The following is a 23,070-nucleotide window of genomic DNA, read 5'->3' on the forward strand; positions in this document are numbered from 1 at the left end:
AGCACGGTCATCAGCGCCATCCCAGCTGAGTACACCAACACCTCGCCACCCTGCGTTCCCACTGATGGGAGGGAAGAGAGAAGACTGTGTCAGATGGAAGAATTCTGTGTCCTTTGTAAAGGCTGGAGACTATCTGTGATGACTGACTGCAGCTGGAATTAACTACACCTAAGCAGCTGGGAACATCTGTGACGGATTTTTCTTAATTAATCATTGTAATGGGTGATCTACCTTTAATCCAGGTCTTTGAAATGGGAAGATCCACCTTTAATCTGGGCCACACCTTTCGCTGGAGGACTAAGGAAAGAACGTGGAAGAAGGCAGCTTTTGCTCATTGCCTGCTTTCCCTTGCTCTCGCTGGCAGGTCCATTCCTTCACTGGCATTAGAGTCTATTTCTTTGGGATTCCAGAGCACACTGCAGACCAGCTGAGACATCCAGTCTCCTGAACAGAACAACTACTGGAGTTTTAGACTTTCCGTTGGTAAGACAGCCATTGGACTAGCTGGACCAGAGCCTAGAAGTCACTCTAATAAATCTCATATAAATGATATATTCATTCTATCAGTTCTGTTTCTCTCTAGAACCTGACTAATACACTAAAAAGATGTTGCAAAAGCCTTTAAAAAAAGAAAGAAAGAGAAAACAAAAATCCAAAACCAGATTTATTTTTTTCTTTTTGGTTTTGGAGATGGGTGTTAAGTAGGGAGAATAGTCCCCAGCCCTCAGGCCTGAGCGTTGTATTTGTCTGGACTCCAAATCCCAGCATGCCACAGGGTATTTAAGATAGCTCCCAAAGGAGAAACAGGTTGTCTCTTTTCCTTCCTCCTGGTGGTCACGTTTGTGGCCTCCCAGTTCTCTCGGGGGCCACCCAAGAGCGCAGGAATCCCATTAAACCTGGATATTTCTTGATTGGGATTTTTGCATTGGCAAGAGCTCGCGTTAGGAAAAATTCCTATCAATGGGGTCATACTATGTAGCCTTGGCTGTCCTGGAACTCATTCTATAGACCAGGCTGGCCTCAAACTCAGAGAACCACCTGCCTCTGCCCCACAAGTGCTGGGATCAAGGGCATGCATCATCACCACCACCTGGTACAAAAACAGATTTTAAAGACTGTTGATTTTAAAGACTGAGAATTGCTTAAAACTGAATCTTTAGAATTTTTTAAGATATTTATTTATATGCATGTGAGTCTGTGTTTTTATTATGAGTATTCAAGTGTCCAGGGAGGCCAGAAGTGAGCAGCCCTAGAACTGGAGTTACAGACAGTCGTGAGCCATCATGTGGGGGTTAAGTTCCAAACCCAGGTCCTTTGCAAGAGCAGCCAGAGCTTGTAACCCCTGAACCATCTCTCCAGCCCTAAAAATCTGAATCTTTTATCTGCCATGTTTTAAGTTTTTAATGTTAGGAGAATAAATCTAAAAAATACTTTTTTAGCATTAGAAAGAGAAGGTTGTCTCATTCACCTCTTCTCAGCTGAGCAGTGTCTGGAGTACAGAAGATGCTTGACAAATGTTGACATGAAATAGGTGCTCTTGTTTTCACTCAAGGCCAGAGCACAGAAGACACACTGTAAGACATCACTCAAGGTCCATGCGCAGATAACACACCGTGAGACATCACTCAAGGTCCATGTGCAGATGACACACTGTAAGACATCACTCAAGGTCCATGCGCAGATGACACACTGTAAGACATCACTCAAGGTCCATGTGCAGATGACACACTGTAAGACATCACTCAAGGCCAGAGCACAGAAGACACACTGTAAGACATCACTCAAGGTCAGAGCACAGAAGACACACTGTAAGACATCACTCAAGGTCCATGCGCAGATAACACACCGTGAGACATCACTCAAGGTCCATGCGCAGATGACACACTGTAAGACATCACTCACGGTCCATGCGCAGATGACACACTGTAAGACATCACTCAAGGTCAGAGCACAGAAGACACACTGTAAGACATCACTCAAGGTCCATGCGCAGATGACACACTGTAAGACATCACTCACGGTCCATGCGCAGATGACACACTGTAAGACATCACTCAAGGCCAGAGCACAGAAGACACACTGTAAGACATCACTCAAGGCCAGAGAGCAGATGACACACTGTAAGACATCACTCAAGGCCAGAGCGCAGATGACACACTGTAAGACATCACTCAAGGTCCATGCACAGATGACACACTGTAAGACATCACTCAAGGCCAGAGCGCAGATGACACACTGTAAGACATCACTCAAGGTCCATGCGCAGATGACACACTGTAAGACATCACTCAAGGCCAGTGCTCAGAAGACACACTGTAAGACATCACTCAAGGCCAGAGCGCAGATGACACACTGTAAGACATCACTCAAGGCCAGAGCACAGAAGACACACTGTAAGACAATTTCCAAAAGCAACCCAAAATGACTAATATTGCCTGAGCAGTCCATACAGGAAATGGGCTGCTCATGCCTCCCACTAGTGGAAGCATCCGAGTGTCACTTTGAGGATCATTTGTCAAGTGATGTTGCTCAGAGGATGCTGCACCAGCCACACAGGGGGCCCAAAAGCTGTTCCTGAAAGCAGGTAGGAAGTAAATATTCTAGAAAATGCAAACCACAAATAGTTTCTGTCATATATTATTCTCCCTTGCTACAATCCCTTTAAAAATGTCAAAACCAGGGGTTGGAGAAAGGGCTCAGTGGCGGGAACACTTGCTGAGTTGGGACCTCCAGATTCCACCTAAAAACCTGAGTGTGGACACACACAGCTGTCACCCCAGCTCTAGATGGCAGACAGGAAGACGCTAGAAGCCCATGGCAGGCCAGTCAGCAAAACCGTGAACTCCATGTTAAATGGAGACCCCACGGCAAGGAGAGAAGGAAGAGTGAGAGAGCAGGAAACCCCACGTCCTCCTCTGGCCTCCGCAACCACATATACACACACCACACAATTAGAAAAAAGTTGAAAAATCTTGTTTATTTTGTTTTTATGCATTAGAGAGACTGAAATTTCAGCCAGAATAGAGCTATACAAACAAACAAAAACAACTTTGAACAAGCTAAAACTATCTGACAAGGTGGAAGGAAATACTTGTTGTTGGGCCTCCACAGAAGGCCACAGTCAGTTGGTCCAGGATGTGACCTTGTAATACTGGGCATGTAGAGCAGAGAGTGTGACAGGGTTCAGTATATAGCAAAGGCTGGCTGTGATCTTTCTATGAAGACCAAGCAGTCCTCTGAAGTCACAACCCCTGCCTTGATCTTCTGAGTGCTGGGAGTACAGGCCTATGTCACCAAGCCCAGCTCCCCGTAAATGTATCTTTATGATCAGATAAATACAGTTTATGAAGAACACTCACGCAGTTCTCAGCACTAGAGGAAGCACATTTAAAAGTTATTGGGACTTGGTACCACCTTAGAAAGACTGAATCTACAGGGTTCCAGGTCCTCAGAAGCACGGCATCATACCTCACTGCCACACATCCACATCTTGGGGATTTCCTGCACACTTTCTCCTGGTCCCTGCCACTGTCTGTCAACTCCTGCACTCTCAGCTCATGACTCTGCCTCCCTGAAGCTCAAACTTGATGTTCAAGAAAGGCAAGCTGCCTACTGCTCCCTAATGACCACTTTCAGCAGCTGCATCGAAGCTCTCCCCAACAGAGGCCTGCTCCTTCTGCTCCCCAACACTTAGCTATGGAGACAAGCAAGCATAGGGAATAGTTTAGCAAACTGGACTCCACCTGCCTCTTCTAACTATGCACCTAGGAGCCTGAGACATTTACCTGCCTATACTATGCACACATACACAAAACTCTCTGAACAATGTACCTGGCAACCTGGAAGCAACCTAGGACCCCCACCTATACTGGCCTACTCACACACACTACTCCTCTCCCAACAATTGAATGGGTTTCTCCTTCCTTTGACAATGGTCAAATTCAGACAGATTCCAGTTAATCCCACTCTCTGTGTCCAGGTATAAGACCCAGTTTTATAGTATAATAAGGCAAAACTACATCCTCAGGTGAATTTTTAGGGACAACCTCCTATCCACCATCTTATACCTATGCAGACTGGAAGTGCACATAACTAAAATCAGATACAGGGAAGTGATGTGTGCAGCAGAAAAAGTATTGTATGATCTAATCAATCAATATAGGGAACTATCCAAAATCTAAAACATCTTAGCAACAGCCCCTTCTTTAGAGCCCATACAGAGAGCCCAGGCAGTAACTTGGGGCCCTTGAGTATCTTCCTTCATGTGGCTTGATGCTCTCTTGCAGAACACTCTAACCTAATTCACTTCCATTTGAATAGTGTCTTCTTGACATCCCTATGAGGTTTATTTTATTCTTGAATAAAAGACCAAAAACCTGGAAATGCTCAGCCCAGAGTGTCACAGGTGACACTGACTGCCTAGCATCCTGAAGCCAGCTTGGGGCTTTCCTGTGCATGAAAACCTTCCCAACAATTCTCACACCGTCTGCCCTCTTCTGCTTCTGGCTCAGCAGCGACAGGCTGGCACTGCTGTCTCCGAGCTAGCTCTCGGCATTTGGTGCCATGTCTTGCCCATCCGCCTCCATCCACTCAACTGTAAATTCCCACAGTACAGATCATGGTTCATGCTGGCCCCCAACCCTCACTGGTAGTCCTTTGTAAAATGGCTCTCAGTGTCAGTGGATAAACAACTGCCACCAAACCTTAGCGGGATCCCTAAGACCACATGGTCAGAGGAGAGAACCAACTCCTGCAACTGTTCTCTAACCTCATGAGTGCCATGACGTGCACATGCACACATACACAGGCACACGTGCATATGTGTGCGAGCACACGCGCACAGATAAATAATAATGTAAAAAACAGATGTCACTGGGATGAATCCTAGATTCCCTTCTGGGAATCTCCCTCAAGAGACACAAGAGTCAGAGCCTCTATGTCTGGGCAGACAGACTATGGTCCTGGAAGCTTATTAAAATGGGCAGTGCGGCAAGCCTAAGGAACACCTGGGAACCTACAGACTGACACAAAGGTCTATGACCTACTGTCCTACTGACGAAGACTAGGGCCTCAGAGTCCAGAAGCAGGTGCTCCTTACTACACACAAGCAGAAAAAAGGAAGTCCTTCTGAAAGTGTTCTATAGAGGGACATGCAGGGTCTCCCTTTAGTCTCAGCACAGCTCTCTACAAAATAACAGTGAATGACAAGGAAGAAAGTGACCATAGCGATAAAACCTGGTCATTAAGACACCACCTTATGCTGGGGTATGGCCCAGTGGTATGGTCTGCACTTGGTACACTCAGAGCTCACACACACACACACACACACACACACACACACACACACACACACACACAGAGCTGTTGAGGATGTCAAAGTTAAGGCCAGCAGACAGGCATTTTGTGCTGTCATGTCAAATGCATGAGAACATTGCTACCCTAGGTATAAACAACAAATAAACCCAAACTGAAAAAAACATTCTGCAGAATGGATGACCAGGACTCGGTGACAACTGTCCAAGGGGTCAGTGTCAGAATTCCAACTGAGGCTCTGCTGCAAACTGAGGGAGTCAGAAGACACACTGGGCATGGTGGGAACATGGCTCTGCTCGGAACAGAAAGCTGAGTGTACTGAAATGCTAGTTCTGTTTGGGACACTGAACGCGTGTGTGGGCGCACACACACATGGTGGGTAGGGTGGGGGGAATATGAATGGAGTTTCTAAGAGAAGGATAAAGAGGGTCTTCTGGTAGTGTTTTTGCAAAAGATAACCCTAAGAAGACCCATTTTAATACTTAGACACACAGGTTTGTTCTACAGCAGAAAACCCCATCAACAAGATGTTTTAGGTTTAAGCCAACTCCGGGGTAGGGGCAAGTAGATGATGAAGAAAGGGCATAAGGAAGCCTTCCAGGGAGCCAGAAGATTCTAGAGCATGACCTGGGTTGCATGTACCTTTGTAAAAACACCATCATGATCAGTATATGTGTGGGCTAAATCTGAATAAATATGGGAAAGAAAATCTCCTATGTTAAGACCAAGCCACGAGGCAGTGAGGTGGTGGCGCACTCCTTTAATCCCAGCACTTCAAGAGGCAGATTGACGCTCTGAGTTCAAGGACAGCCTGATCTTGAGTGAATTCCAGGACTACACAGAGAATCCATGTCTCCAAAAGCACACACACACACACACACACACACACAGAGAGAGAGAGAGAGAGAGAGAGAGAGAGAGAGAGAGAGAGAGAGAGAGAGAGAGAGAGAGAGAGAAACAAAGCCAAGTCTACCAAGAGCTTCAGAGGCCCACATGGGTTAGCAGATGCTGACTTCCTTCTAATACGGAAGGAGCCCACTTTAAATAAGCTTTGTCCTCCATGAACTAGCACTTTTACAATGCTATTCTGGCCTTTTGTTACCAAACACGAGGAAGAAAGAGGTACTTGGGCTTTGGTGGTCAGGAAAAGAAGATGTGTTGGCTGGGGTGTGCTGAGGCCACCCAGCAGCTGTCTCTCAGCATGGGCCTAATTGGATTGCACACACAAATTGCAGGCCAGTGTAGGATTGTTAGAAATGAAAGAGACACACTGGTAGAAAATTATCAGTCAGAGAAAAACAAAAAGCTCTCTTCAGGGAAAGTGGACCTGGAGAGGGGAGCAGAAAAGCACACCAGCCTACCCATCCCCCAGATGGCCTTATTGTCATTTCTCTGTGTCTCAGGCTTTTTGTTTGCTTGCTTTGAGCAGAAAGTGTTTATTAATGGTTCAAAGAGAAAACACCAGATGCAGAGTTGGCAGGGTGCACACTGGGAAATTGGGTCTGAAGCTCCTAGAAGCCAGCCTCCAAGTTCACTAGATTTCCAAGCTCACCTAGACTTCCCATTTTGTAAAGCATGGCCAGTGTCTACAACCCAAGATGCCAGGATGAAGGAAGATGGGAACATTTGCTCCAGGGCTTGGCATCCAGCACTTACTCAGGGGCATAGCTGTAATTCATTTTCCAATCCCTCTTTGTACTGGCCATAGTGATCCACAAACATGGATCCCCCAACTCTGCCTAAGATGTGTCCACTTGGGGTTTCCTCCCTCAAAGGAGCTCACCAACCACAGCACAGGCTGTTTGGGAATGGAGCAGCTAGTTCCTGCTGAGAACCCTCACAGAAAAGGAGGAAAGAAAGGAGTTCCTAGGACCCAGAGCTCCAGCAGGGAGATAGGGAAGTGGAGACAGAATTCCCAGAGGCTCCCCCACCAGCTAGCATGGTGCTCACGGTGGAAAACCAACCCTGCCTGTCTCAAACTAGGTGTGAGGGCTGACATCTGAGGTTGCCTGCCTCTGCCACCAAAGCAGTTAAGCCATCACCTGTTCCCAGGTGCCTTTCCACCATCTGCTACGTGACATGTGCACCCTTAAAAGTGGCCACCAGGCACAGCTCGCTCTCTTGCTTCTTGCTCCTCTCTTGACTCTCTTGCTTCTCTTCTTCTTGTCTCTTCTCTCACACACACACATACAGAAAAATTCCTTTTTAAAGTTTCAGGCTGGCACAAACCCTGTGCACTACAATGGTGTACTGTACGCAAGATATGCTAGGGCAGTGTTGGCACAAAGCTTGTGGGAATAACCAACCAATAAGTGATTTGATTTAGGTCCACTATATGAGATGGAACCCATACCTGACACTGTGTGAGTAACCAAGAACCAGAGACTAGATAGCCTGGGGACCCCGGGGAAAACCAAATAATCCTGGTCTAAAAAAAGAAAAACAAACATACCATAGTGATAAAATAACTTGTAATGATATCCTGCTATACTCATAGATCAGTGCCTTGCTCAGCCATCAGGGAAACTTCCTGCAACAGCAGATGGGAACAAATGATGAGACCCACAGCCAGACGTACACAGAGCGAGACCTTGAACACACAGCCCTAAATACCTCCCTTCAGAGCTTAGGGAACCCCATGCAAAAGTGTAAGAGCCAGCGAGCATAGAAGACACCAAGAAAACAAAGCCCTCTGGGATTGTTTCAAAGAAAATGGCCCTCAAAGGGAGTGGCACTATTAGGAGATGTGGCCCTGTAGGAGTAGGTATGGAATGTTGGAGAAAGTGTGTCACCGCGGAGGTAGGCTTTGAGGTCTCATGTATGCAAGCCAAACCCAGTGAGACAGTTCACTTCTTGTTACCTACATTACCTCTCCAGCACCATGTCTGCCTACCTACATGCTGACACGATGATAATGGACTGAACCTCTGAACTCTAAGCAATCCAAATAAATATTTTCCTTTATAAGAATCGTTGTGGTTGCCAGGCATGGTGGACACGCCTTTAATCCAAACACTTGGGAGGCAGAGACTCGTCTACAAAGTGAATTCCAGAACAGTCAAGACTGTTACATACAGAAACCTTGTCTTGAACACCCCCCCCCCCAAAACACACACACTACACAAAAAGAATTGCCTCGGTCATGGTGCCTCTTAACAGCAATTGAAACCCTAACCAACACACACTCTAAATCAACACGAGCAAAGTTCATTCGAACTCACAGAGACTGAAGCAGCAGACACAGGGCCTGCACGGGTCTGCACCAGGTCCTTAGCATATATTATGGCTTTCAGCTTAGTGTTTTTATGGGATTCCTGAGTGTATGAACCGGTGGATCTTGATTCTTGTGCCTTCTCTTGGGCTCTTTTTCTTTTGTTGGTTCCAACTTCCATGTTACAATTTTTATCTTACTATAATTTATTATATAATTTTTTAAAATGAATGAGTGAATACACGGAAACCTAGTCACGAGGGTAAAGGTTAACAATGCCACTGCCATTTATACTTTCTGTAAGAGGGCAAGTCAAGTCTTCTCCAATTCAGTGACCCTAGGTCTACCAGCCATTCCAGGCAGGCTCATATTCAGGAGTAGTTGACTTCACAGTAGTTTTTTATGCACTTCATTTGGCTACAGTTTGGTGGATTTGTTTATTTGTTTGTTTCTATTTGGATGTTGTTTCATTTTGTGTTTTTGGTTTTGGGGGCTTTGTTTTGTATTTTTTTAAAGAACTTAAAAAAAAGGAACTTAAAGTATGATGAATAGGGATAGGAAGAGGATCTGGAAGGACTTGGGGGAGAAAAATGATCAGAATATATTCAAATTCAAAAATTGTTTTAAATAATAAAAAATGTATAAATTAAAGTTTCAGGGCTGGTGATGTAACTCAGTAGTTGGGCACCTGTTCAACCTGTTTGAGGCACTTGGTTCAGTCTACAGCACCAGGGGAGAAAAGTTTTCTTAAGAGGATCTGAAACCCAGCAGCAAGAACACAGTGCAATCTGGTACATTGTAGGATGAATGAGAGGGAGCAGGACACAGTTTCACAAGCCAACGACTAGAGTTCAAATCCCACCTCTGCCACTTCCCATCTAAGTCTTTCAACTTGTGAGACCTTTCTACATGAGATGCTACTTACTGCAGTATTATTCAATCAGAAAATGCACATAGTAGCTGTGTGAGAGGCACACAAAACAGACAGCAAAGGGGCTGGGCACCTAATTCGCTCATAGAGCCCTTGCTTAACAAGTACAGTCCCCAACATGGGAGTGATGAGCTAACACCACCAAAACGTGTTAAAGATGTACAGGTTTCCTATTTTCCAGCAAATATTTACCCACTCTCTTGCCCCCACCTGCCATGCATGCAATGTTTCAGGGTTTGGTAGCAGATAGCATTGAAGCTAATTGTGTTACGCAATGCATGCTGGAAACAGCAGCACAACTGTGACAGAGGTCTGCACAGGTGTGGGAGGAGGAAGGAGGAGGGATGTCTAAACTGCAAATACTGGGTCAGACTGTTTCCCAGGAACACCCTTCAGCCAAGGCTTTACAAACCAGAAGAGTACTCTCAACAGGGACCTAGGGAAGGCTGAGAGGAACGATTTTTTTCTTTTGAGTCTCACACTACAAAATATTGAACTTGGCTAGTTTCTTCTTAATTAAAAGGAAAAAAAAGTGATATCCTGTGGTTACAAAGCAAAGCAAAGCAAAATAAAACAGCCCAACATAATACTTCTAAATGTTGAGAAATGGAGGCAGATGGCAGCGGCCGCACCAACGAGTACTGGATCAGGAAGATAACTGGGGCAGAATGGGTGGCTCAGTGGGTAACAGCACTTAGTGAGCAAGCATGAAGACCTGAGTTCAAATCCCCACCTCCCATGTAAAGAACCAGGAAGAGCCATGTGTGCCTGTAACATGAATGCCGTGGAGGCACTGGAGCTTGGTGACCACCAGCATAGGTCCAGGTTCAGTGAGAGCCCCTGCTGCAAATGAATACGGTAAAGAGTGGCAGGACACCCACTGTCTACCTCTGGACTTCGTGCATGTACACACACACACACACACACACACACACACTACAGTATGCCAAAGGGAGAAAGGTAGGCAGGGGACTTCAGCACACATCTCTGCAATCCCAGTCCTAGGGTCAGTGAAGTAAGAGGGTGTTGAGTTTGAGGCCAGCCTACACTAGAGTAAGACCCCATCTCAAAATCAAAAAAGAAAAAAGGAGAGGAAGCTGTTTTGCTTCCACATCAATTCCAGGATCATCCAATGGCTTCTGCACAGCAAGGAACATTCTTGTCCTACACCCCAGTCAGTTATTTTTCTCTCCCTTTACATCTCAGCCCTGCCATTCTTTCTACAGAAGGCCTTCAGCTTGAGTCCAGTCTTTGACACTACACCTTCCAAAAGCAGTCTGTATCTCACGTTCACCAGTCAGCTGTATTATTATTATTATTATTATTATTATTATTATTATTTTGGATAGAGTCTCACTATGTAGCTCAGGCTGGCTTCAAATTCCTCCCACCTTGACCTCGTGAGTGCCCAGATTCCAGGGAAGGGCCAGTGTACCACTATGTCCATTATTTTACACATTATGATCATCTGTCTTTCCTGGAAGGAAAGTCCAAACAGAGCTGTGCTGGTTTCCATGTTCCCATCACTGCTTTCCCAGCGCATGCCTCAGCCCCCAGCCACTCACACGTACACAGCCCAGGCTTGCTGATGACCAGATCTAGGAACGAATGGGCAGCTGGGTATGTTCAGGCAAACAGGAATGAGCCTGGACACCATGATGGAAAGGTGCAAGGATGGAGCAGCTGGAAACCTTCTAATCACCAGAGTAGACAACGCCATAGCCTAAAGGGCCTGACAGGAAAAAGACCAGCGTTCCAGCAGAGCTCTGCACTCTACAAAGGGATCAGGCAGTAACAAGGGTAGACTGCTAAGCTGGCCCAAGCAGGGGAGGCACGGCAGGAATCTAGGTAAGGCAAGAAGGCACAGAAAAAGGCAGGGAGGAGGACAGCAGGTACAACGGTGTCAGGAGACACAATTTAGGAAATCTGATAGTTGCCAGGCCTGGGAGAGGAGATCCTATGAAGGAAGTAATCCAAGAAGACTCTGACATTCTTCTGGAAGACAAGAAGAAGATGGCTACATAGTAAAGAATGCAGAAAGAATGACAGGATTGATAACAGGAGGGTCCCATGACACAGAGCAGGGGTCACAGGTTGGTTAGCATGAAATTGTGGGTAAGGTCGTAGAATTGTGAGTATAGCCCTGAAGAAAACTGGTATTCAGAGCAAAAGAGGGAAAAGAGCCCAACGATGTAATCAAAAGGGAAACGCCCAGGCTAGGAAACACAGGGCAACACCAGCAAGACACACATGTCAACCAGTTCGGGGATGAAGCAGGAAAGCTGCGCATTTTGGACAGCTGCTGGGAGATAGCAGTGTGGTGGATGCTGGCGCTGGCAGCAGTGCAAACAGTGAGGATGGGAAGCAGGATGGCATTGCTCTCACCAGCACTGGCTAGAAAGGCGGACAACAGCTAGTAGAGAAAAACTGAGGCTACCGAGGTAAGAATCGTTAGTAAACAGCAAAGAAAATGAACAGACAATGAAAGCAGGTTCCAGGGAAAGAAGATGGGATTTCACAGGTGGACTTATCAGCCTCTTAGGGTGTGAGTTCTCCAAGCCGTTCCTTAGCGTCCCTTCCTCTTGTGCGTCATCCCTCCCTCCCTTTCAAATAGAGCCGCACTAGTAGCCAGACGTGGCCTCTCAGTCTACTCAGTATTACAAACCAGCCTCAGCCACAAGGTCCCTGCCAACACATTGTCTTTCCCCAAATTAGAATATAATGCAAAGTGATGGCCGAAGAAGAGCGGCTGAGGAGCTGCAGGATTGCCTCCTCCAGCCTTAATAGAGGACAAGGAGGTGCCTGGACTCACTGTAGAAGAGTGGGTGAGAAGCTACTGAACTGGACTACCCCATTCAGCCTTAAAAGAGGAGGAGGTGCCCAGACTCACTGTAACTTGATATACCACAGTTGGTGGATATCCATGGGAGGCCTGCCCTTTTCTCAAGAGAAACAGGAGAGAAGTGGATGGGGTGTTTGGTTTTTTTTGTTTGTTTTTCTCTTTTTACATTTGTGGGGACGGCCACTCAGTTCCCAAATAAATACACAGAGTGTTATTCTTACTTATAAATGCTTGGCCTAAGCTTGGCTTATTTCTAGTCAGTTTTTCTTATCTTTCCTTTTTTTTTTTTTTTGAGACAGGGTTTCCTCAGTGTAGCTTTGGAGCCTGTCCTGGAATTAGCTTTTATAGACCAGGCTAGCCTTGAACTCACGGAGATCCGCCTACCTCTTCCTCTGCTGGGACTAAAGGTGTGTGTTACCACAGCCTGGCTAGCCAGCTTTTCTTAAATTATCCTGTTTACCTTTTGCCTCTGGGCTTTTACCTTTCTCTGTTCTTTTTTTTTTTTTTTTTTTTTTTTTTGGTTTTTTGAGACAGGGTTTCTCTGTAGCTTTGGAGCCTTTCCTGGAACTAGCTCTTCTGGACCAGGCTAGCCTTGAAGAACTCACAGAGATCCACCTGCCTCTGCTTCCCGAGTGTTGGGATTAAAGGCGTGCACCACCATTGCCCAGCTACCTTTCTCTATTCTATAGAGTCCTTCCTTTGTACTCCCTTGCTGGCTGGGTGGCTGGCCCCTGTTGATCCTCCTCCCTCTTCTTCTTTTTCTCCTCCTATTTATCCTCTATGCCTAGCAGCCCCGCCTATCTTTCTCCTGCCTAGCTATTGGCCATTCAGCTCTTTATTAAATAAATCATTAGCTGTTTTAGACAGGCAAAGTGACGGTATTCACGGTTAAACAAATGCAACATAAAATGCAGCACGTCTTTGCATCATTAAACAAATATTCCACAGCATAAACAAATGCAACACATCTTCAACTAATATTCCACAAGTGGGGGGGGATGGGAGGAGAGGAAGGAGGGGAAACTTTGGTTAGGATGTAAAAGCAAAACAAAAAGAAAGAAACAAGCAAACAAAAAAGAGTGGGTGAGGAGCAACAGAGAAAGGAGAAGAGCCTCTGCTGATGGGTGTAAGATGGTGAGTTCAGCAAGGGGTAGGGAAGGCAGCCAGCGGAGGACTGAGGGGAGGACACAGGAAATGGACAACAGCCTCCGACAGCCATGTAGGCAGCATCCAGACCTTGCTGGAGACATATGAGCATGCCTGTAGGAAGAACATGATGTGTTTACCAAGCCACTAGCAGGGCTTTAGGAAACACCATGGAATTGGCACCCTCCCCTACACAGTTGGATTGCCTGAAGAGACTTCCTTTCCACACTTGTTCCCGTCTGCCATGAAGAAGCCAGTTCAAAGTGCGGTGGCCTGGGCAAAGAAGATAGGGAGTATCCCAAATTCCAGAGCTGGACCTAGAGCTGGTGAAAAGGACTTGTCCAGTCTGCCATGAACATGGAAATTCCAATTGTCCCTTAACTTGCCCAGAACTACACAGCCATCAGACGCTGGGAGGGGGGGAAAACCAGGAGGAAGAGGAGGAAGGTATTTGTGGGCCTCATTTCCCTAAAGAAGGGAGAAGACTGAGGCCAACAGACACCAAGTCTAACCTGAGAGAAGGCAGCATAAAAGGAGACCATAAGCAAAGAGCTCTGCTGCCGGTTGCCACACTGCACATGCGCTGCTGTTCTCATCACCCGATCACCACCACAGAACCCACATGGGTGTCCCCAGTTGCTGCCTCAGTGACTTAGAGATGTCAACACACGTCCTTCTTGCTGAATATTCGTCAGTGCCCTGCTTCCCACTCTAGAACTTTCAAAATAAAAGCCCGTGGCCCACCACACGCAGCACCTTGAACTCTTGCTCCTTCTCTGCCTTAGCTTCTCAAGTGCTGAGATTAAGGAATACATTCCCACCTCATTAAAGTGTACAATTTACTGACAATCACCACCACCATCACCACTAAGTGGGACTATGGTATCCTGTTTCATCTTTAGGACTTAGAGAAAAGCCTGGAGTATAATGGGCATTCAAATACGCCGTTCATTAAGTGTACTCATGCATATTTGTTAAGCATATATAGTATACCAGACACACAGAAAGGTATGTTGGGATGTACTAATAAGTGATATGAAAATCCTTGTATATTAGTAGAGCTCACTATGGGCAAATGAATGCATTTAGCTACCGAGGGACAATGAAGGCAATCTAGCAGGTTTCAAAGATAACGTGGCTCAACGAAGAGCATGTGCAACTCCCAGAACCGACCCAGCAATGAGCTCTGACTGCTGGCTACAGTCCTTGGCTCCTCACATGACTTTCTGAGTAAGAACTGGGGGAGGCAAGCTGGAAGCAACAGGAAGTCATGAGCTTTCACAAACTGAGGCCAGTGGGTTGAGGTCCTATGACAAAAATATACAGCCTCAAGGGAAAGGAGAAGCCCGAGATAGAGCTCTCAGGTCTACAGACACAGATGTGTGTATTTACCAATTACACGGGTTACAAATAACGTAATAAAAAGACAAAAGTCAAAACAACAACAAAACCCACTGGAGAGTACACTGGAGAGGGAAAGGGCATTTGTGACCAGGCTTTAATGATAAGGTGATTGGAATGGGAGGGTAGCTACAAGTTAATATAGTACTGCCCAGCATGCAAGAAGCCCAAGGTTCAGTTTTCCAGCACCAGATAAACCAGGCAAAGTGGTACACACCTGTAATCCCAGCACCCAAGGAGACGGAAGCAGAAGTACACAAAACTCAAAGGCCAACCTCAGCTACACTGAGTGAGTGCTCAATACCAACATGGGCTACACGACATTCAGTTAAAAAAATGTACAGAAAAGATATCTCGACTTAGTGGTTACGAGTGTGTACAGCTCTTGCAGGACCTGGGTCTGGTTTCCAGCACCCATATGAGACAGCTTCCTGTAGCTCCAGTTCTGTCAGGATCTGACATATTTTGTCTCTGGAGGCTTCTATTGATACCTACATTCATGCGAGCACACACGATAAACGCACTTTAATTAGAAATATTAAAGACCTAAAATAACATTGCACACAGAAACACAGGTGGAATTCGGTCTCAATGTGGAATGTCCTGGTAATTGAACCCAGAGCCCTGGAATGCTGAGGAAACGCTCTGGCACTGAACTACATACACCACAGGCCCCTTTCCCAGTTTGCGAAAAGGTCTGTGACAGATTGCCAGGCTGGTCCTAAAAGCAATTCTCTTGCCTCAGCCTCCCTGAGGCTGGAGTCACCTCTCTAGGCGACCGTACCGGGCTCTGAAACTTTCTGACACGTGCCTCATCAGGCTGATTCCTGTAAGTATTAGTTTTAACCTCGGAACCCTTGCAGGGAATGCAAAACCTTTCTTAGAGAAGCCTTGAAGAAAAAACTGTGTTCTCCTCATAACACAAGTAACAAGATCAAAGCCCTTCACAGACCAGAGGCACAAGCTCACTCTTGGGCCCGTCCACACACACCGCAAAGGCAGGACTTGACAGAATGAGCGACCAGAGGAGTCTCCCGACACCGGGATCGGAACACTTCCTGCCGTGGAAGGAGGGGATCGAGTATAGATAGGTGAAATATATTCCAGAACAGCAGAAAACATGCCTCAGCTTTCCTAACTGAATCTCGCCAGCCCCGCGCCTGCTCCGCAACCACGACTTACTTACCGCGGCTCAACTTCCGGCAACCACAGCTCCGGCCGCGGCGCGCAGCACAATGACGTCATAACCCAGCCCACACAAACGCGGAAGCGTGGCGCGCATGCGCACATGGGTACTAATAAAGGGTCCCAAGCATCGGGTTAAAGGAGGCATAACGCCTGAAAGCTGAAACCTGTATGCTTTAGGTTTTTAAGGAAGATTACAATTTTCTGCTAGTGGCTCCAGAAAACGACAAAATGACTGTCATTATTATCAAATTCCCAGGGGACTTCAGATTTGAGTTTATATTTTGCTTTTAATTTAATTTTACTTTAAAGAAAAGATCAAACAATAAAGCCGTGGTTGTCTTGGACTTGTACACACACACACACATACACACACACACACACACACACACAGCAGTCTAATCTCGAACTAACAAAGACCCACCTGACTCTGCTTCACCCCCACCCCTACGCTGGTATTGGGATTAAAAACTTGTGCAACTGCAATTTACAAAAGGATCTGATTTGCATACGGAAAGTCTGACTCTGGAAAGCAAAGAGTATCGAAAACACCCATCAACCCTCTGAGGTCAGCAACTTCAGTGACTATAAAATCACTTTTTAAGAGGCTACTATGTCTTTGATCTCACTATTTGGGAGGCAGGGGTAGCTGGAGCTCTGAGTTCCAGGTCGCCCTGTGATACAAAGTAATTTCCAGCACAGCCAGGGCTACAAAAAGAAATTCTCTCTCGAAAAACAGTTTTGTTTTTGACAAAACACAAAAACAAACAAAAAAGGCATAATACAGGAAAACTATAGGAGAAAATTTTTGGCAAGATAATAAACGTGAAGAAATCCTCTACCCTGGGAAATCTTCCATAGAGACCGGAGTGCACTTGGTATGTGCTGGTTCTATAAACCAGGATGATAATCAGAGTTCAAGGCAAGCATCACCATGCCCCACCTCCATTGTTGAGGTCACAGACTAGGGACACCTTTCCTGGCTCACAGTTCCTTTGGACTGCCTCGAGGCACCGAGCATAGGAGGGAGGATTATTTATTGAGTCCTTAATTCAGAGTTTCCTATTTTCTTTTACTTTTTTTTTTTTTTTTTTTTTAGTTTTTCCGAGACAGGGTTTCTCTGTAGCTGTCCTGGCACTAGCTCTTGTAGACCAGGCTGGCCTCAAACTCACAGAGATCCACCTGCCTCTGCCTCCCGAGTGCTGGGATTAAAGGCGTGCACCACCACGACCCGGCAGAGTTTCCTATTTTCAAATGGAAAAATTACACACAAAAAAAGCATTTTATGTGAATTCTATAAAGGTGAAAACTTCTACAAACAAGAATAAAGAAATGTAAAGTGGTTCCTGGAAAGAAAGTATCCTTGGAGCCAGGTTGAGAGTGAAAAGGCAGACTCTGACATATTAGAAACTACAGCTTTAGGAAGGAGAATCGAGGCAAGACAACAGGCACAGGTACTCACTGGAATGGCAGACCATACTGAGCCACAGTTAAGCAAATGTCTGAGGACAGAAGTTGACTATAAATGCCAGACACTCAACAATTTCTGCACTCAAGTTATAATCCTATCACAAACATGACAGAGAACAAGATGACAGCTGTGTGTTCCTGTGTGTGATAACAATATTCTTTGCAGAGGAATGAACACATAAGATGAGAAAAAAGAGGTCAAGTCCTGACTGGCATATTTTGTGAGGCTTGCTCATTTCAGCCAGCAGTCTTGAGGCTGTTCTGGATGTAAAACTCAGACATCTGAGCCATCTGCTCCTATCAGAGATTTCTCAGGGGGGTCTTCCTTAATCAAACCTGATTTTTTCTTAACCCAGAATGAATCCACAGCCTCTCATTTCCTGTGGAAACACAAACAAAACCTCTTCTCCAAAGTAACATATCTTAAATTTAGAAGTCACAGCATTTTTAAAATATGTGCTGTATTAATCCAGCAGCATTTGTAATCAAAGTGTTTTAGTAGATGTTGTTCCTTATTCAGTATAAAAGCATTTGAAGACAATGACATACAGTATCCAGATTCTCTCTTTTTTTTATCTTTATGTGGCTTTATTTTAAACTCTATTCTTTTATTTTTTAGCTTTTGGTTTTTGGAGACTAGGTTTCTCTGTGTATCTTTGGCTGTCCTGGCACTCACTTTGTAGGCCAGGTTGTCCTTGAACTCACAGAGATCCACCTGCTTCTGACTTCCAAGTGTTGGGATTAAAGGTGTGTACCACCACACCTTGAACTCAAGAAATCCTCAGAACTCCGCTTCCCAAGTATTAAAGGTGTGTGCCACCACATCCAACTACTCTCTTTCTTTTTTATTTTAAAGACTTTATCATTTTTTTTCTTTCCCAAGCCTACATATATTTTTAAACACACGGTAAACCATTTAGAGGTTTTTTTCATTTGAATCTTTCTTTACTGTATATTTCTCTTTTTCTGACACAGGAGTCTTTAATTTGCTAAGTGATATGGCTAGAAATACAGCTGTGGTATCAATGGAAGGATCCACCCCATTCCTGGGCTTTCTGCGAGTCTAGCTTCACAGAAAAGGAACTGGCCAGAGCAATGTATATTGCCACAACTCTATGGCATTTCATGGTCCCTGCCACCACCAAGAAGCATGCTGTTAGCTGTTTATGAAAACCATTTAAGTGTTTAGTGGCAGAGCCTTTTAAAAGGACTGTAAGGTTTTTGCAGATAAAGCTGAGTCAGGAAGCCTCTTTTAAATGAAACACAATTATCTCTAGCAAACAGGGCTCACCTGAGAAAATGATGCTACCAAGAAGCCATGCTTAACACTGTTTTTTGTGTCTAGAAGTACTTCCCAAGCTCTCTCAGGTTTTATGTGAATGTAGTTATTCAGGTGGGGTGCCATTTGTTGACAGAGGTTTCTGCCTGCCGGGTCCAGCATTGTGATAAAAAGGGGAAGGATTGCAGTAGGACAATGGTCTTGTATAGTTTTACTAAAATGCTGATTGGCAAGTGCCAAGGCAGGAAGTAGAGGCAGGGTGACCAGGTAAGAAGTAGAGATGGGGCAATGAGAACAGCAGAACTCTGGAAAGAGGAAAGGTTGAGTCTACATTCGTCACCCCCACACAGAGGAAGCCACATGAGAATGCGACGTTGATAAAAGGTACCAAGCCATGTGACTAACATAGACAAGAATTATAGGCTAATTTAAGATGTAAGAATGAGTTAATAAGAAGCCTGAGGTAATAGGCCAACCACATTATGATTACTGTAGAACACTATGTGGTTTCTTTTTTTTTTTTTTTAAGACTGAAAGGCTGTGGGATGGGGCCAAAACGTTATCAACAAGTGTGTTCTCTGGGAGCTTCTATGATGGAAGAAGCTGAATGTGGAACAAATTACAGCATTCTAGGGCAGTGGAAAGGCATAAGCAGAGTTAACATGACTGAATTTCTCCCTATTGTTATTGCAGACACTTCAGTTACTTTATCTTTAAGAAGAACAGGAGCTGTGAATGAGGGAGCACTACTTTATCAAAGGAGGAACAAGGAAGAAAATGAAGCATCAATTTTATTCTATCCATGATCTGAGAAAAAATTTCTAATGACCATTGAATCAGATCATGCTCCAAGTCTTAATATAGTTGCCTTCAAAACAAACAAGCCACCGTCAACTTTAGTGTTCCATATATGCAAAATCTGTCAAGGCAATCAGACTGGAAATATAAACCATATTAGCTAATTTTGCAGTTTTTAATTCATTCCTGAAACATAGACATCACCCATACTCACAACTTAGAAAGATACAGAAAGGTTAAAACTTGAAAACCAGGATGAGAAACTTTTGTGTGTCTAGACTCTACTGGAGCTTGGTAGTGAATCAAGTTACAACAATAAAAAGAGAAAACAGAGAGGAAGGAGGGAAAATGACTGAAGGAAAAAAGAGTTTAGAAAGAATGTGAAAATGTTTGACAGGTATATTGAGTAAGTAGGGCATGGATGCTACAGGCATAAGGGACTGAATGAAGGAACAAGAGTGCCAGGACACACATGGATTATAACCAAATGAGAAATATATTGAATGCCGGAGAAAAGACATGAAAAAAAATCTTATACTGTCTAAGCAAACACTGTGACAAGAGAAACTGCAAAAAAAGAAACAAAAACAAAAAAAAAACAAAGAAAAACGAAAAAAAGAGACGTCAGCCACCCTGTAATGTTTGCTGATTCCAAACTTTAATCCAGAAAGAAAGAAAGAGCTTCAGATTTGTGGTTGCCACAAAGAGACGAGGCAGAAACCCTAAATGAAGACAGAGAAATAGAAAGATGTGAAGCAAGAAAGGCTGCAAGATTGCAGGAAGGCATGTATGTAAGAGGGCATGATTGTGCATGCAAGCAAGAAAAAATGAAGCAAGCGAGAATGCCAACAAGCAAAGAAGCAAGCAAGGAAGGAAACAAGCAAAGGACTCAGCAAGCTGGTAGCTGATGGGACATGCGTGCCTAGGTCATTTGACCATTGGGTCCTCAGAGTCACCAAGACGTGGATGACTTGGGCCCATCTGGGTCAATAAATTCTTCATTGAGAATGACTAGTTCTATGGTAAGACAATGTCCATGCATAAAAAAACCAAAATACATGTGGTCTTAGTATATAAAATTAAGGTCATGAGCTTCGATAAGAACTCTTAGGAAGGAAGAAGAATCAGTGTGGGCTGGTGTAGAGACCACTCAGTCCATGGGAGAAAAAGCTTTCTCTCTTCAATCATGGGGAGCAGGGGAGAGAGCTCATTATACATGTAGGATGTTTGCATGGTTCCATGCTTGCAAGAACCCCAGGACTGTGGGAGGCTGAGAATAAAGGATGAGAGGGCAAAGTTACTGTCCAGCATTGATTGCCTTCTTGTCAGTGAAGTAGAGAAAGGCTCTAAAGGCCCTGCCAAAGAAATAGAGCAGGACACCCCACATCTTCTCGGGTCTCGTCGGGATACAAGAGCGGTAGCCTTCCAGGGCAAAACAACCAACGGAAGCAACCCCAATACACACAAACACACCCGCAGAGAAACACACACACACACACAAACACACACACACAACACACGCAACTTTATGCTCATAAAAACAAGAAGCACCAAGGACAATGGCTCAGGCTTGCAAATCAAACAATCAGAAGCCAGAAGCAGGAAGGTCCCTGGCTCCAGGCTGGCAGGGCTACACGGTGAGCGCCTTTCTGCATCCTCTAAAAGACACCCAAGTGCTATGTAGGATCTGTGGCTCCCCAGCCACCTCTCAGTATTTCCAGCACTGACCATGGAGCAGCCTGACATGAAGTTCCTCTAGGTGCTGGTTGTGTGGGAGAGGGTCTGTCACTCTAGGCAGCACCGGCCTAAAGGTCACTCAGCACCATAGAGCCCTGCCTCCCCTGAAACTTAGAGGATCTCTGTCACGCTTAGATCAAAGGCGCGAGGCCCCACGCTGTGCTGGAAGGCTGTTCTCTCTTACTCAAATGTGGTTTGGGCCTTGCGCATGCGCATGGCGCCTGGGAAAAATGGGTCCCTAGCACCTAGCTGAGAGGGGTGTAACTCCAGCCTGCTGCAACTGCTGGCTCAGGCTTCTCACTAAGGCTCGCTGCAGGTCTCCTGGTGACTCCAGACAACCCCAGGGTGACGGGCTTTCGTGTCAACCGGCCAGAAAGGACCCAGAACGGTCCCACGGAGGTTCGGGAAGGCTTTGTCACCGGCATTTTTACTCTATTGGGATGTCGTTATCGTTTGTGACAGGGGGTCCCGCTCAAAAGCCAGGTCTGTCCTTGACCTACTAGATCTGACTCAGGCTGGCCTGGAACTGACACGGATCCACGAGCCTCTGGGTCCCCAGGCCTGCGGATATCCCCTGGCACAATCAGAAGGCTCCACTCAGCTCAGGATGCTCATGGCATAGACTAGGACATTCGAGAGCAGACACTGTCCACAATGTGCCCTTCCTACAAGCACAGCACCCGTGTCCTCAGGCTGGACTCATTAGGAAAACAATTGTCCCGAATGACCCTACCACCAGACCGGGGACAGGCACTGGGAATGGATAAGTTAGTTCCATTGCTGTATCAGAAGAGGCCAAAGCACAGAGGACCATGAATGAGGACAGCTCTCTTCCAGGCCTGCCTGGACCTAGAGGCAAGCATTCTAAGGTCCCCATGGTCCCCTTAGTCACGCTGGTTGGCGAGTTCCTTGCCACCATCCTGGCCCACAGTGCCTTGGCCATGGCTCTAGAGAGCTATGGTTGCATGAGGACGGAAGGAATAGATTTGTGGAGCTTTTTCTAGGCCATTGGCATCTACCATTTAATGGAGGATTCAGAAAGGGCAGGCAGCCTCTGACTGAGGCTCAGCCAGTGCAAATCGCATGAGAAGAGACATGAAAAGTTTCCAATTGGAAGCCAAAGAGCCTGAAAAGTAGATTGAAGGTGAAACCTGAGGCTCGGATGACTGTGAGCCTATCTAGCTTCCAGGCGATCATCAGGGGAGACAATGCATTGAAGCAGTGGAATCTTCTGCAACAGGAAAACTCCCTCATCTATGGAAAGACATGGATCTCCAGACGCAAACTAACACCTCAAGTATCGAGCTGGAGTGCCCAGTGTGTGCCCAAGTCACCAACCCACCTCGAACACCCCAGAGAAGGAGATGAGACCTGTGTGTCCCTCTCCGGCACCCTACCCTCTGTTCGAAAGAGGAAACCTCAGCCATGCTATGAAAGGGAAAGGTAGATAGGGTGCTGTGAGCCCACAGACATTCAGCTCCCTTTGACACAAGGTATATCAACAGGTGCCAAAGGCATGAGCTGTGCTGGCAGTGTGCATGATATGCTATCTGGCAGGAGGAGATGTCCCTGGATACAAGTTGTGTGCCTCAACTTCTCTGATGAATGTCTTGCATGGGTGTCATTGTGGGTAAGAATACCAAGCAGCCGAGTGTGGTGGCCCACACCTAGAATCTTCATAGAGGCATATTGGAGTCCAGGGCACAGGAGAAAGCTTTCATCCAGAACGAAAGAACGAGCTTAAAACCGGCCGGGGC

General features: G+C 45.7%; 1 protein-coding gene across 4 annotated transcripts in view; it reads right to left on the reverse strand.

Annotated features, from left to right (window-relative positions):
- Atg7 (autophagy related 7) overlaps positions 1 to 16,084 on the reverse strand; it is a 215,459-nt gene extending 199,375 nt beyond the window's left edge. For 3 of the 4 annotated variants that reach the window (XM_075983124.1, XM_075983122.1, XM_075983123.1), the window contains exon 1: positions 16,031 to 16,082. The gene's annotated coding sequence lies outside the window, so the exon portion shown is untranslated. Of the gene's footprint in view, positions 1 to 16,030 lie in introns of all 4 variants that reach the window. The other variant, XM_075983126.1, reaches the window with a different exon arrangement.
- Positions 16,085 to 23,070: the final 6,986 nt, after the last annotated feature.

Source organism: Microtus pennsylvanicus, chromosome 8, assembly GCF_037038515.1.
Source record: "Microtus pennsylvanicus isolate mMicPen1 chromosome 8, mMicPen1.hap1, whole genome shotgun sequence".
Lineage (NCBI taxonomy): Eukaryota > Metazoa > Chordata > Mammalia > Rodentia > Cricetidae > Microtus > Microtus pennsylvanicus.